Here is a 14,207-nt window from a genome sequence, read left to right on the forward strand (position 1 = left end):
GACTCAGTGAGAATAATTTACACACTCAGTAATGGTGGGTTCAATGCTCAAAGGCAGGATATAAAGCCCATTCTATTTTTTATACCATACTTTCCCTCAAATATACATATAGCACAGCAAGAATGACAACATGTAACACAACAGTGGTTATAAATGAAACCAGGAACATCAAAGTCAAATAATCAAGTCGATTTTTTGCAGTCTGTGGAAGTTATCAGTTATTTAGTTATGTAGATCAAACTTCTTCAGTCTTCTTTGAATGTTTAAATCCAAGGTCATTGATATGACTGATACCATATAATTTACAATAAAAATAGAGAGTGCTACTAGACTGATATATGAAGTATAATTTGACCATGGGATGTCTACATGAGGCTGAATGTGGTTATAATATTTGTAACTGCTTCCATTACATGTGATTTTAATTTTAGGTTTTTAGCTGAAGATATACATTATTCCTTGGTAAATAACAGTAATATACTTTCAGTTGAAAAACACAAGAGGATATGAGATTTGACTTTTTTCTGACTGTAACATGTAAATTTTAAACTTTCACATGACAAAAGATTTATACAAAGATAAAAGATAGGAGTTCCCATCATGGCCCAGAGCAGAAATGAATCTGACTAGGATCCGTGAGGACGCAGGTTCGATCCCTGGCCTTGCTCAGTGGGTTAAGGATCTGGCATTACAGTGAGCTGTGGTGTAGGTTGCAGACGTGGCTTGGATCTGTCATTGCTGTGGCAGTGGTGTAGGCCAGCAGCTACAGCTCTGATTTGACCCCTAGCCTGGGAATCTCCATATGCCAACCAAACAAACAAAAAAAGCAAAGATAAAAGATAAATATAGAATGAAAAACGTGCAGTGTTTGTGGCAAAAATGGTTACTATATTAAAATATTAAAGTTATTACATAGCATTTATGAGGAAAGGCCAAAAATCCAACAAAAAGTGATCAATGGTTATGAATAAGAAATTTGAGGGAGAAAAAAAATAAAAGTGAAAATTGAAAAAATATGCAGCTTTCTCATCATTAAAAAAACAAAAGTCAAAACAACCACAAGTATTTTATTAAATATCCATTTAGCAATGTAAAAATAATCATCTTTAAAAGTTATTGATCCCTGGCCTCGCTCAGTGGGTTAAGGATCAAGCATTTCAGTGAGCTGTGGTATAGGTCGCAGATGTGGCTCTGATCCTGTGTTGCTGTCGTGTAGGCCCATGGCTACAGCTCTGATTAGACCTCTAGCCTGGGAACTTCCATATGCCACAGGCGCAGCCCTAAAAGCAAAATAAATAAATACATAAAAGTTATCTGTTATTGGAGTTCCCGTGGTGGTTCAGTGGTAATAAACCTGACCCATGAGGACACGGGTAAAGGATCAAGTGCTGCTGTGAGCTGTGGTGTAGGGCTCAGATCCCATACTGCTGTGGCTGTGGGGTAGGCCAGCATCTATAGCTCTGATTTGACTCCTAGCCTGGGAACTTCTGTATGCAATGGGTGATGCCCTAAAAAGCAAAAAAAAAAAAAAAAAGGTATCTGTTAAGAACACTGCTTCTGGACTTAAAATTTGCCATCATTTTATTTCTGAGGTGTGTGATCCTGGGTAAGGTAGCAAATATTTTTGTGCCACGTTAAGAAAGAAAATCTCTTGGTGATAGTAAGAGAGTTGTTGTGAAGCTCAAATGAGACAATACATACACATAGAACTTAGAGCAATGCCTGAAACATAGTAGGCATTTAATTAATGTGAGTTATCACTAATAGCATCAATAATATGAATCATTAGCAGTAATTGTCAGTAGTGATAATATATCATTATCTCCACTTGTCATGTATATGGTAAAGCAGGCAACCAAATTACTATTGGTGGTAAATGCTTATTATAATTTTATAATATTGTAATATGAAATGATTAAACTATAAGTCACTTTCTCTTTGTTTCTGGCATGGTACTGAGATCATAGTTTTCAATAAATGGAAGTGAAATCAATGGCTAGTGGGAGATATTTGTTTGTTTAAAAGGCATGGGAAATAGGAGGACTCTATGCAGCAGGTATTTTATTTTTTCTACTTCTTTTTTTTTTCACATATACTCTTCCCCACATTTTATATGGCACTAGTGTCAGCTCATCCATCAGTTCCTCTTTAAATTATCAGAAAAATGAACTCACTTCTTGACAACCATGTTTGGTCCTCTGTCATCTTAACTCTTTTCTTATTTCTATATCCTCTATTAATCAGAAGAAGCCTTAAATTCTATTAATTCTTTTTTTTTTTGCTTAAAAATTCCACTGACTTCTTTTGCTTGGAGATGTAATGAACATTCCTTTGAAGTAGATAAATAATAAGAATATATTGTATAGCAAGGGACTTTACAGCCATTATCTTGTAATAACTTAGAATGGCAAATAATCTGAAAAAATACTGAATCATTTCCCTTTGTACCTGAAGCTAATATAACACTGTAAGTCAGCTATACTTTAATTAAAAAATAAAATAAAGAGTGTAATGAAACAGGAGGTTTGGAATCCCTGAAAACACTTGGCATTTATTTCAAAATTCCTAGGAAACAAATTGAACACTTTGATTATTTAATCTGAAGCAATCAGAGGCAAGGATGTGGGTGAGATGATCTTGAGCGATTTTTTCCCCTCATGGTAATGTAATTCTCTGCAGTAGACATTACTTACCTTTTTCCCCTAAATATCAGAGAGATATCCATGCCTTTCTGTGTGCCATGTTTCGAAGGAAGTCTGGTCCAAAGATAGGTTGATAAATTCAATGACTTACTGAGCTTTCAACCCTAGTGACGTTCCTATTCATTTATCCTTTGCCCATAGATTGAGAATGAAATTAGCATATAATTTGAACAGCATCAGAACATAAATGAGGAAAGTCCTTAAGATGAAGTAACAGTTATTGTAGATATTGTCTTCAGTCACTGAGGCACTGTTGATTGACTCAGGCTCTTCTCCACAGATTCCTAAAGGATTTTACAAGGAAAAGCTGATTGTATAGATACCAGTAATGTTGGTAGAGTCATGGAAAGGGGGTTGTACCTTTAAATAGAGGGCTTATTATTCATACAATGCTCTATCCTATATTTTAGCTCCAGGGATATGAGAGTCCCTTCAAGTTTAATTGGTCGTTGTGTCCAGAGAGGAAATAAGTGAACTCTATTCCCAGCAGCACTGGTAACATAACAGTGACATGTAGATCGTTCACAAATCTAAAAACTAAGGTGAAGATAATAGTCATGAAACATAAACCATAAAAAATAAGTTTGGAATTGTTTAATCAGGAGAGTACAAGTCTAAATAAATTATATACCTCATTCTTTTAAGTGGTCTCAGGGTCAAATACTGAGTCCATTGATGGTGCATATGGGAAAATAGTATTTTTGTTCGTTGATTTTTGTGATGTATGTGTTTGGACTAAACCTACTAGGGATCTACAAATTAAGAAACTGTATCATGCAATGTCACAATATATAAATTAATGCATCGAAGTTTAAGGTTAGCATAGATTCACTGAGATAGAACTAGTAGAAATAGTAGGGAACAAGAATAGTTTTGAAAATTAATTGATGTGTTCAATTTATAACTTAATATGTTATCACCTAATATAAAATTGAAACTGAATTGAGCATCAACATAGATACAACCTTAAATAAAATTCTTTGTTATTATTTTAATGTGTTTTTTTTCACTCATTTTTCTCTTGTGTATAATACATTTTTATAAATTATAAAATCATATACAGAATATAATCATTTGATAAATTATTACATTTTCTCAATTTTTATAGCCATACAACATTCTTTTATAAATTAATAATGTATCTATAAATCATATCCTAATCATTTTTCTACTATTAGATGTTTGCATTTTCTCATTTTGTCACTTTATATTATAGATCACTCAGAATAAATTTCTTTTACTTTTTTTTTTTTTTTGCTTTTTTTAGGGTTGCAGGTGTGGTGTATGGAAATTCCCAGGCTAGAGGTCGAATTATAGCTACCCGTGCCAACCTACACCACAGCAACAGTAATGTGGGATCTAAGCCACCCTGCAACCTACAGTGCAGTTTGTGGCAGCGTCAGATCATTACCCTGCTGAGCGGGGCCAGGGATTGAACCTGCATCCTAATGGATACTAGTCAGGTTCTTTTCCATGGAGCTTCTTGCATTATTTGATCTTCTCTAGATTATCATAATGAAATTAGTGTTAGCATGTGCAGTACATATTCTTTTTTTTTTTTTTAATTTTATTTTCCCACTGTACAGCAAGGGGGTCAGGTTATCCTTACATGTATACATTACAATTACAGTTTTTCCCCCACCATTTCTTCTGTTGCAACATGAGTATCTAGACATAGTTCTCAATGCTATTCAGCGGGATCTCCTTGTAAATCTATTCTAGGTTGTGACTGATAAGCCCAAGCTCCCGATCCCTCCCACTCCCTCCTCCTCCCATCAGGCAACCACAAGTCTCTTCTCCAAGTCCATGATTTTCTTTTCTGAGGAGATGTTCATTTGTGCTGGATATTAGATTCCAGTTATAAGTGATATCATATGGTATTTGTCTTTGTCTTTCTGGCTCATTTCACTCAGTATGAGATTCTCTAGTTCCATCCATGTTGCTGCAAATGGCATGATGTCATCCTTTTTTATGGCTGAGTAGTATTCCATTGTGTATAGATACAACATCTTCCGAATCCAATCCTCTGTCGATGGACATTTGGGTTGTTTCCATGTCCTGGCTATTGTGAATAGTGCTGCAATGAACATGCGGGTGCATGTGTCTCTTTTAAGTAGAGCTTTGTCTGGATAGATGCCCAAGAGTGGGATTGCAGGGTCATATGGAAGGTCTATGTATAGATTTCTAAGGTATCTCCAAACTGTTCTCCATAGTGGCTGTACCAGTTGACATTCCCACCAGCAGTGCAGGAGGGTTCCCTTTTCTCCACAGCCCCTCCAGCACTTGTTATTTGTGGATTTATTAATGATGGCCATTCTGACGGGTGTGAGGTGATATCTCATGGTAGTTTTGATTTGCATTTCTCTTATAATCAGCGATGTGGAGCATTTTTTCATGTGTTTGTTGGCCATCTGTATATCTTCTTTGGAGAAATGTCTATTCAGGTCTTTTGCCCATTTTTCCATTGATTGATTGGTTTTTTTGCTGTTGAGTTGTATAAGTTGTTTATATATTCTAGAGATTAAGCCCTTGTCAGTTGCATCATTTGAAACTATTTTCTCCCATTCTGTAAGTTGTCCTTTTGTTTTCTTTTGGGTTTCCTTTGCTGTGCAAAAGCTTTTCAGTTTGATGAGGTCCCATGGGTTTATGTTTGCTCGAATTTCTATTGCTTTGGGAGACTGACCTGAGAAAATATTCATGATGTTGATGTCAGAGAGTGTTTTGCCTATGTTTTCTTCTAGGAGTTTGATGGTGTCCTGTCGTATATTTAAGTCTTTCAGCCATTTGGAGTTTATTTTTGTGCATGGTGTGAGGGTGTGTTCTAGTTTCATTGCTTTGCATGCAGCTGTCCAGGTTTCCCAGCAATGCTTGCTGAATAGACTTTCCTTTTCCCATTTGATGTTCTTGCCTCCCTTGTCAAAGATTAATTGACCATAGGTGTCAGGGTTAATTTCCGGATTCTCTATTCTGTTCCATTGGTCTGTCTGTCTGTTTTGATACCAGTACCACACTGTTTTGATGACTGTGGCTTTGTAGTATTTCTTGAAGTCTGGGAGAGTTATGCCTCCTGCTTGGTTTTTGTTTCTCAGGATTGCTTTGGCGATTCTGGGTCTTTTGTGGTTCCATATAAAGGTTTGGATTGTTTGTTCTAGTTCTGTGAACAATGTCATGGGTAATTTGATAGGGATTGCATTGAATCTGTAGATTGCTGTGGGTAGGATGGCCATTTTCACAATATTGATTTTTCCAATCCAGGAACATGGAATATCTTTCCATTTTTTTACATCTTCTTTGATTTCTTTGATTAAGGTTTTATAGTTCTCGCCATATAGGTCCTTTACCTCTTTGGTCAGGTGTATTCCGAGGTATTTGATTTTGTGTGGTACAATTTTAAAAGGTATCGTATTTTTGTATTCCTTTTCTAATGTTTCATTGCTGGTATACAGAAATGCAACTGACTTCTGAATGTTAATCTTATATCCTGCCACTTTGCTGAATTTATTAATCAGTTCAAGGAGTTTTGGGGTTGAGTCCTTAGGGTTTTCTAGGTATAGAATCATGTCATCTGCATACAGTGACAGTTTGATCTCTTCTCTTCCTATATGGATGCCTTTTATTTCTTTTGTTTGTCTAATTGCTGTGGCTAAGACTTCCAAAATGATGTTGAAGAGCAGTGGTGAGAGTGGGCATCCCTGTCTTGTTCCAGATTTGAGTGAGAAGGCTTTCAGTTTTTCCCCATTGAGGATTATATTTGCTGTGGGTTTATCATAAATGGCTTTGATTATATTCAGGAATGTTCCCTCTATACCCACTTTGGCGAGGGTCTTGATCATGAATGGATGTTGAACTTTGTCAAAGGCTTTTTCTGCATCTATTGAGATGATCATATGATTTTTGACTTTTTTTTTGTTAATGTGGTGTATGATGTTGATTGATTTGCGTATGTTGAACCATCCTTGTGAACCTGGGATGAACCCAACCTAGTCATGGTGTATAATTTTTTTGATATGTTGTTGGATTCAGTTGGCTAAGATTTTGTTGAGAATTTTTGCATCTATATTCATCAATGATATTGGGCAATAGTTTTCTTTTTTGGTGGTATCTCTGCCTGGTTTTGGAATGAGGGTGATGGTGGCCTCATAGAATGTCTTTGGGAGTATTCCTTCTTCTTCAACCTTTTGAAAGAGTTGAAGGAGGATGGGCACCAATTCCTCTTTATATGTTTGATAGAATTTACCTGTGAAGCCATCTGGTCCTGGACTTTTATTTGTAGGGAGTGATTTTATAACCTCTTCAATTTCATTTCTAGTGATCGGTCTGTTCAGTTGGTTTGTTTCTGCTTGATTCAGTTTTGGCAGGCTGTAAGATTCTAGAAAATTGTCCATTTCTTCCAGATTGTCAAACTTGTTACCGTATAGTTGTTCATAGTATTCTCTTATGGTTTTTTGTATTTCTGCTGTATCCGTTGTGATTTCTCCTTTTTCATTTATAATTTTGGTGATTTGGGTTCTTTCTCTCCTCTTTTTAGTGAGTCTGGCCAGGGGTTTATCAATTTTGTTCACCTTTTCAAAGAACCAGCTCTTGGTTTTATTAATTTTCTCTATTGTTTTTTGAGTCTCTATTTTATTGATTTCTTCTTTGATCTTTATAATTTCCTTCCTTCTGCTGACTTTAGGACTTCTTTGTTCTTCTTTTTCTAATTCATTTAGGTGGAGGGTTAAGTTGTCAATTTGGGATCTTTCTTCTTTTTTGAGAAAGGCCTGGATTGCTATAAATTTCCCTCTGAGCACTGTTTTCGCAGCATCCCATAGTTTTGAGAGGTTGTGTCTTCATTATCATTTGTTTCAAGATAGTTTTTAATTTCCTTCTTGATTTCCTCATTGACCCATTGGTTTTTTAGTAGCATGTTGTTTAGTCTCCATGTAGTAGGTTTTTTCTCTTTGCTTTTCCCATGGTTGATTTCTAATTTCATGGCATTGTGGTCAGAGAAGATACTTGAGATAATTTCTATGCTCCTAAATTTATTGAGATTCGCTTTGTGTCCCAATATGTGGTCGATTCTTGAGAATGTTCCATGAGCATTTGAGAAGAATGTGTATTCTGACTTTTTTGGATGTAGTGTCCTGAAGATATCAATGAAGTCTAACTTTTCTATTGTTTCCTTTAGGATCTCTGTTGCTTTATTGGTTTTCTGTCTAGAGGATCTGTCCATTGATGTGAGGGGGGTATTTAGGTCTCCTACTATGATTGTATTCTCATCAATATCTCCCTTTATGTCTGTTAATATTTGTTGTATGTATCTGGGTGCTCCTATATTTGGGGCATATATGTTGATGATAGTAACATCCTCTCCTTGGATGGATCCCTTAATCATTAAATAGTGTCCTTCTTTGTCTTTCTTTATGTCTTTTGTTTTAAAGTCTATTTTGTCTGATATGAGCGTTGCAACTCCTGCTTTTCTGTCATGTCTATTGGCATGAAATACATTTCCCCAGCCTTTCACTTTCAATCTATATGTATCTTTTGTCCTAAGGTGAGTTTCTTGTAGGCAGCATATTGAAGATTTTTGCCGTTTTATCCACTCAGCCATTCTGTGTCTTTTGATTGGGGCATTCAGTCCATTGATATTTAAGGTGATAATTGATAGATGATTATTTATTGCCATTTGAATCTCATGTTCCAGTTGATTCTATGGTTCTCCATTCTTCTTCTTCTTTTTTTTTTTTTTGGTTGGATGGTCTCCTGTTATTAACTGCTTGAGTGTATTTTTTTTTTCATTTTTTGCAAATGCAATATTTGGTTTTGGCTTGTGGTTGCCCTGTTTTTTAAGTATGCTAACCCCTTCCCATAATTGTGTGTTTTAGCCTGATGTTCCTGTAAGTTCAAACACTTCATTATTATATTAAAATTAAGAAGAGAGACATACATACAAACAAAAAGGATTATTTACCTCCTAACATCCCTTGCCCACATTTTATGGTTTTGATGACTCTTTTATTTTTTTCTTTTTAATTTTATTTTGTTTGAAGCATGTTCATGATTAAATCTGTATGCTGGCTTATTTGAGTGACTGCTCTCTGATTGCATCTTCCTCAGTCCTAGTTCTTCCTCTTCTTCTTCTTCTTTTTTTTTTCTTTTCTTTTTTCTTCCCTTTCCTTCCTTTCTTTTTGGTTTAGAGAAGCCCTTTCAATATTTCCTTTAACCTGGGTTTTGTGTTGCTGTATTCTTTAAGTTTTTGTTTGTTGGGAAAAATTTTTATTTCCCCTTCTATTTTAAATGATATTCTTGCTGGATAAAGTATTCTAGGTTGCATATTTTTTCCTTTTAGCACTTTAAATATCTCTTGCCATTCCCTCCTGGCCTGTAGTGTTTCTGTAGAGAAATCAGCTGATATTCTTATGGGGGTTCCCTTGTAGGTAACATTCTGTTTTTCTCTTGCTGCCTTTAGGATCCTCTCTTTATCACTAACTTTTGCCATTTTTATTATGATGTGTCTTGGTGTGGGTCTGTTTGGGTTCAGTTTGTTTGGGGCCCTCTGTGCTTCTTGTATCTTGAATCCAGTATCCTTTAGATTTGGGAAGTTTCCAGCGATAATTTCTTCAAATATATTTTCCATTCCCTTATCTTTTTCTACTCCTTCTGGAATTCCTATTATGCGTAGATTGGCCCGTTTTATATTATCCCATAGGTCTCTTATATTGCTTTCCAGTTTTTTGATTCGGTTTTCTGTCTGTTGACCAGATTGAGTGATTTCCATTATGCTATCTTCCATATCACTGATTCGTTCTTCTGCATTATTCATTCTCGTTTTTACTGCCCCTAGTTCAGTTTGCATCTCTGCAAATGAATGTTCTAGTTTTTCTTGGCTCCTCCTTATATTTTCTAGCTCCTTTCTGAGGGTATCTGCATTACTGTTCATGTCTTCTCTTAATTCCTTCAGTATTTTCAGTATTTATCTTTTGAATTCCAGGTCTGTCTGATGCCGTACATATTCTTAATTAGCTTTCAAAATAATATTATTTATGGACTTGGATTATAACATAAAAGCAAATTTAGAAGGAGATAATAGTAGGGAAGCATAGAAGCATAAGTCCTGCAACATATCACTGAAGAAATATATATGTATATTTTTCTTTTTTTTGGTTCTCCTTATGTCCTGCCAATTTTAATACTTCACACTGAATTGTCCTTATGGTTCTAAGGTTGCTTTTATTTCTTATTTATTTCTTTACAATCTTAAAAATGCTTTGGTTGTAGTCCCTGTCATATCTCCATTTGCTTCACCAGTCAGCCCACTGAAAAAAATAAAAAATCTTGGATGATAACAACAGGTTGCCACAATTCAAACAAGTCATAACCCCAAGTGAATTATCTGGACCAGATGTGTCTTCTTGGTAGAGCATATTAACTGGGTATTGGGTGCTCAGTATGCAGTCCTTCATCTGGTAAATGTGTTATTTTCATTCCTATCAATAAAGATGATCAGAAGGAATTTACATTCACTTAGAAATGACAATATATATCATCCCAGGGCTATCTTTAGTCTTTCACCTTCTGTCATCATATAGACTGAAAAGAACTGAACTCTCTGCACATTCTGCAGGCCATCACACTGGTCAACTATATCAAGAACAACATGCTAATCAGACTGTATGAGCACAAAATAGTTAATACATGCAAAGTTTTGAAAAGACACCTGTGCTGTAGAAGGTGAGTGAGAAACTGTAAGGATTCCAGGGCCTGACTCATCAATAAAAGTTTTATAAATTCATTGGTCTGAGGCATCATGGGACATCACATCCAAAGTAAAAGATGCATTGTTGCATTACGAATTTCCTAGCATAAAAAAAGAAGCAAAGTGCCTGGCAGATCTCTTTGTTTTGTAGTAAATTTATTTGACACCATGGAATTCTACTCCAATCCATCTGCTGGTAACACAGAATGATGCCAGCTTTGAATGAAAGCCAGAGTAAGAAAAGACTCTATAGCATGTCTAAGATCTAGTGTAAGTCATCCTGAAACTTGGCGCATACAATTTGTAAGGTCCTACATACTAGAGGTATAAGTTGTGGTAGGAAAGCATCAGGTGGAATTTATGGCAAGTTTATGGGAAACTAGAAACAAAACAAGTTTAGGGTTTGGAGGAAAATCCTGCTATCTGTGGCAGGAGATTATACATCTTTTGAAAAACAGCTTCTGTCATGTCTCTGTGTCCTGGCAGAGACAAAACACCTGATCTCAAACATCAGATAACCATGCAGCTAAAAGTACCCCTCATGAGCTGGATACTTTCTGACTCACCAAGTTGTTAATGTCAATGGATATAGAGGCAATCATTGTAACAGGATATTGGTACATTCAGGATTGATTAGATGGAAGAAACAAACTACATGAGCAAGTAGCTCAGACTTTTATGCTGTCCACCACTTTTACATCAATGTTTCTTCCTCAGATCACATCTATGTAGCATGGGAGAACCCTTCTAACACACCAATAAAGGAAGAAAAAGACCAATCTTGATTCGTGAATAGATCAGCTTGGTATATGTATGCAAACAATAAGGATAAAGACTGAATTATAGTTCCACTCATGGGTGACCTTGAAAGATAGTGGTGAGGGAAACTGCTCCCTGTAGGCAGAATTTCAAGTGATATACCTGGTCATCCACTTTGTGTGAAAAAAAAGAAGTAGCCTGAAATTAGACTATGTATATATAACTCATGAGGAATAATAAATGATTTGAGAGGCTTTCCAGGTGGCTGGAAGGAAAAAAAGTTGGAATAAAGAAATCTGGAACAGAGGCATATATTCCAGGGTTCTTTGGAGATATATGGGAGTGGGCATATGAAGCCTTTTGTTCTTTGTATTACATGTTAACATCCACAAAATAGAATCTACCATAGAAAGGAATTAAATAACAGAAAATAAAATTGGCCAGAAAATATTGTCAAGTTTCTGTCATATGCCTTGTTCTACTGCCTGTAATACTGGTACAGTGAGCACATGAATACAGTAGCCATGATAGCAGGGATGGAAGCTATGCACGGATTTAGCAGCATATACTGTAGACATTGCCAAGTATCCAATCTTCTATGTATATCTATCCTATTCTGCATTTAGGGACACAAGAAATACCATAGGGTAGGTCACAAATCCATTGGACTAACTATAAATTGAACTTAGGCCAGTGCTCCATTTACTTCCTATCCTCAGTTCCCACTCTAACTGGGGGTCATGATGGCATCTTGTGTATCCTGCCTGGCATGTGTCAACTAAGACTCCATGTTGAATGACCCTCAAATTCTGGTCTCAATATTTGTCTCTCACCTTTGTAAATTAATCTGGTAAATGGCTTGAGGAAATATTTTGTGGAATATTTATTGTATATCCTTATAGCGGCAGTCCAAAATTCTTCCTTAAGGGATCCTCCATTCCCTTTAATTGGTAGGATCTAGATCTGAGAACAGGCTTAGTTATGAAAACTGGGCAAAGATCATTATTTTTCTGTTGCAGCTTCCATTTCACCAACTCTGATTTTTTTCCTAACCAATCAAATCAACTAACTTTCTTATTACGTCTACATCTGTCTTACCCCTAGAAGAATTACAGTTTATTATATTAGACACCACCATAGATCTTTGTGAAACAAGACACTCTTACTGTCCATTATGTTAATTTTATCTAGCTGGCTTTTGGTAGTTAAGAGCTGCCACCTGGACCCTGCTTATCTGGAGTCTTATCATAGGAATTGAGTAAGGAGCTAAGTTCTCTGAAAGCATCTGCTATTATCAATATTGGTCTGCAGAGGACATTAAGCTCCTCAAATATGCTTTGCCTCTTCTACTGATACATTTTCTACTCTATTAATAGAGTGTGCCCTCAGGGACATCATAGGGAGTCTAGTTAGGTGATAGGTTCTCTGTACATAATAAATGCATTCCAATATTCCTAACTGTGATCCTTGTGACACTTTAATATTCTGTCAAGGCAGCTGCAGCAACTCCATTGCATTTACTGTAAATATAATTGTGTTAAAATTTTAATAAGATGTCCTTGTAGTATATTAGAACGGAATCTAGTGTTCATTTCCAGGAGCTTAATTCCTAAGTCTTGGGAAAATGTTTTCATGTCTTAAACTTCCCCACATCCAGCTTTATATTCTGTTTCTCTCCTAAGAAAAGTTCCTGATAATACATGTTAGCCAGGTCCTACATGTTTTAAAAAAGCTATTTCTTTTTATAGCAGAGGCTGTAGTTATTGCTCTGAAGGTGGTGAGTTAGGGCAAGGAGAGATTGTGAGAAGAACTATACCATTTTTCAGAGAACATGTTTACATGATCTCCACGTAGAGGTGGCTTCTCTCCTCTAGCAAGAGGGAAAAAACTACTTCCAGTTTGCAAGGTTCAGAGAAATCTAGATATTCATGTTTTTGAGGTGCCACTGTACAGATATCCATCATTACAGATGCAAATGTCTGACTCTTTCCCTTTTAGGATCCTGACTTTAATATAAACAGTCTGTTCATGTGCATTTTGTATCCTTTGAAATCTTGTGACCCTTATAATCATTTTAAGTGCTTTTCTCTATTCGGGATATAAAAATATCTTTAAATGCTTTCATGGAGGCTTACTTACTGTTACAGCATTCCCTAGTTAGTGGTTCTTTTTTTTCTATTTCTTTTATGGTTTTTATTTTTTCCATTATAGTTGATTTACAGTGTTCTGTCCATTTCTACTGTACAGCAAAGTGACCCAGTCATATTCATGTATATATATATACACACACACACACAAATATATATATTCCTATCCTCCATCATGTTCCATCACAAGTGACTGGATATAGTTCCCTCTGCTATACAGCAGGATCTCATTGCTTATCAACTCTAAATGCAATAGTTTGTGTCTATTAATTCCAGCCTCCCACTCCATCCCACTCCCCTCCCTCTCCCTTGACAACCATAAGTCTGTCTTTCAACTTCATGAGTTTCTTTTCTGTGGAAAGGTTGATTTGCGCAGTATATTCCAGATATAAGTGATATGATATGGTATTTGTCTTTCTCTTTCTGACTTACTTCACTTAGTATGAGAGTCTCTACTTTCATCCTTGTTACTGCAAATGGCATTGTTTTGTTCTTTTTTTTTGGCTGAGTAGTATTCCATTGTGTATATATACTACATCTTCTTAATCCATTCCTCTGTCAATGGACATTTAAGTTGTTTCCATGTCTTGGCTATTGTGAATAGTGCTGCAATGAACATGTGGGCACATGTGTCTTTCAAGGACAGTTTTGTCCAGATATATGTCCAAGAGTGGTATTTCTAGGCCATATGGAAATTCTATATTTAGTTTTCTGAGGTACCTCCATACTGTTCTCCATAGTGGCTGTACCAGTTTACATTCCCACCAGCAGTGCAGGAGGGTACACTTTTCTCCACACCCTCTCCAGCATTTGTTATTTGTCGACCTGTTAATGATGGCCATTCTGACAGGTGTGAGGTGATAC

General features: G+C 36.1%; 1 long non-coding RNA gene across 1 annotated transcript in view; it reads left to right on the top strand.

The window, feature by feature from the left end:
- Positions 1-14,207, top strand: part of LOC110257996 (uncharacterized) — an 819,260-nt gene that overhangs the window by 603,209 nt on the left and 201,844 nt on the right. The window lies entirely within an intron of this gene.

Source organism: Sus scrofa, chromosome 7 (genome assembly GCF_054392235.1).
Source record: "Sus scrofa isolate SSC_HxYL_T2T_F1_AM1 chromosome 7, Sscrofa_HxYL_maternal_Yorkshire_Landrace_v2.0, whole genome shotgun sequence".
Classification (NCBI taxonomy): domain Eukaryota; kingdom Metazoa; phylum Chordata; class Mammalia; order Artiodactyla; family Suidae; genus Sus; species Sus scrofa.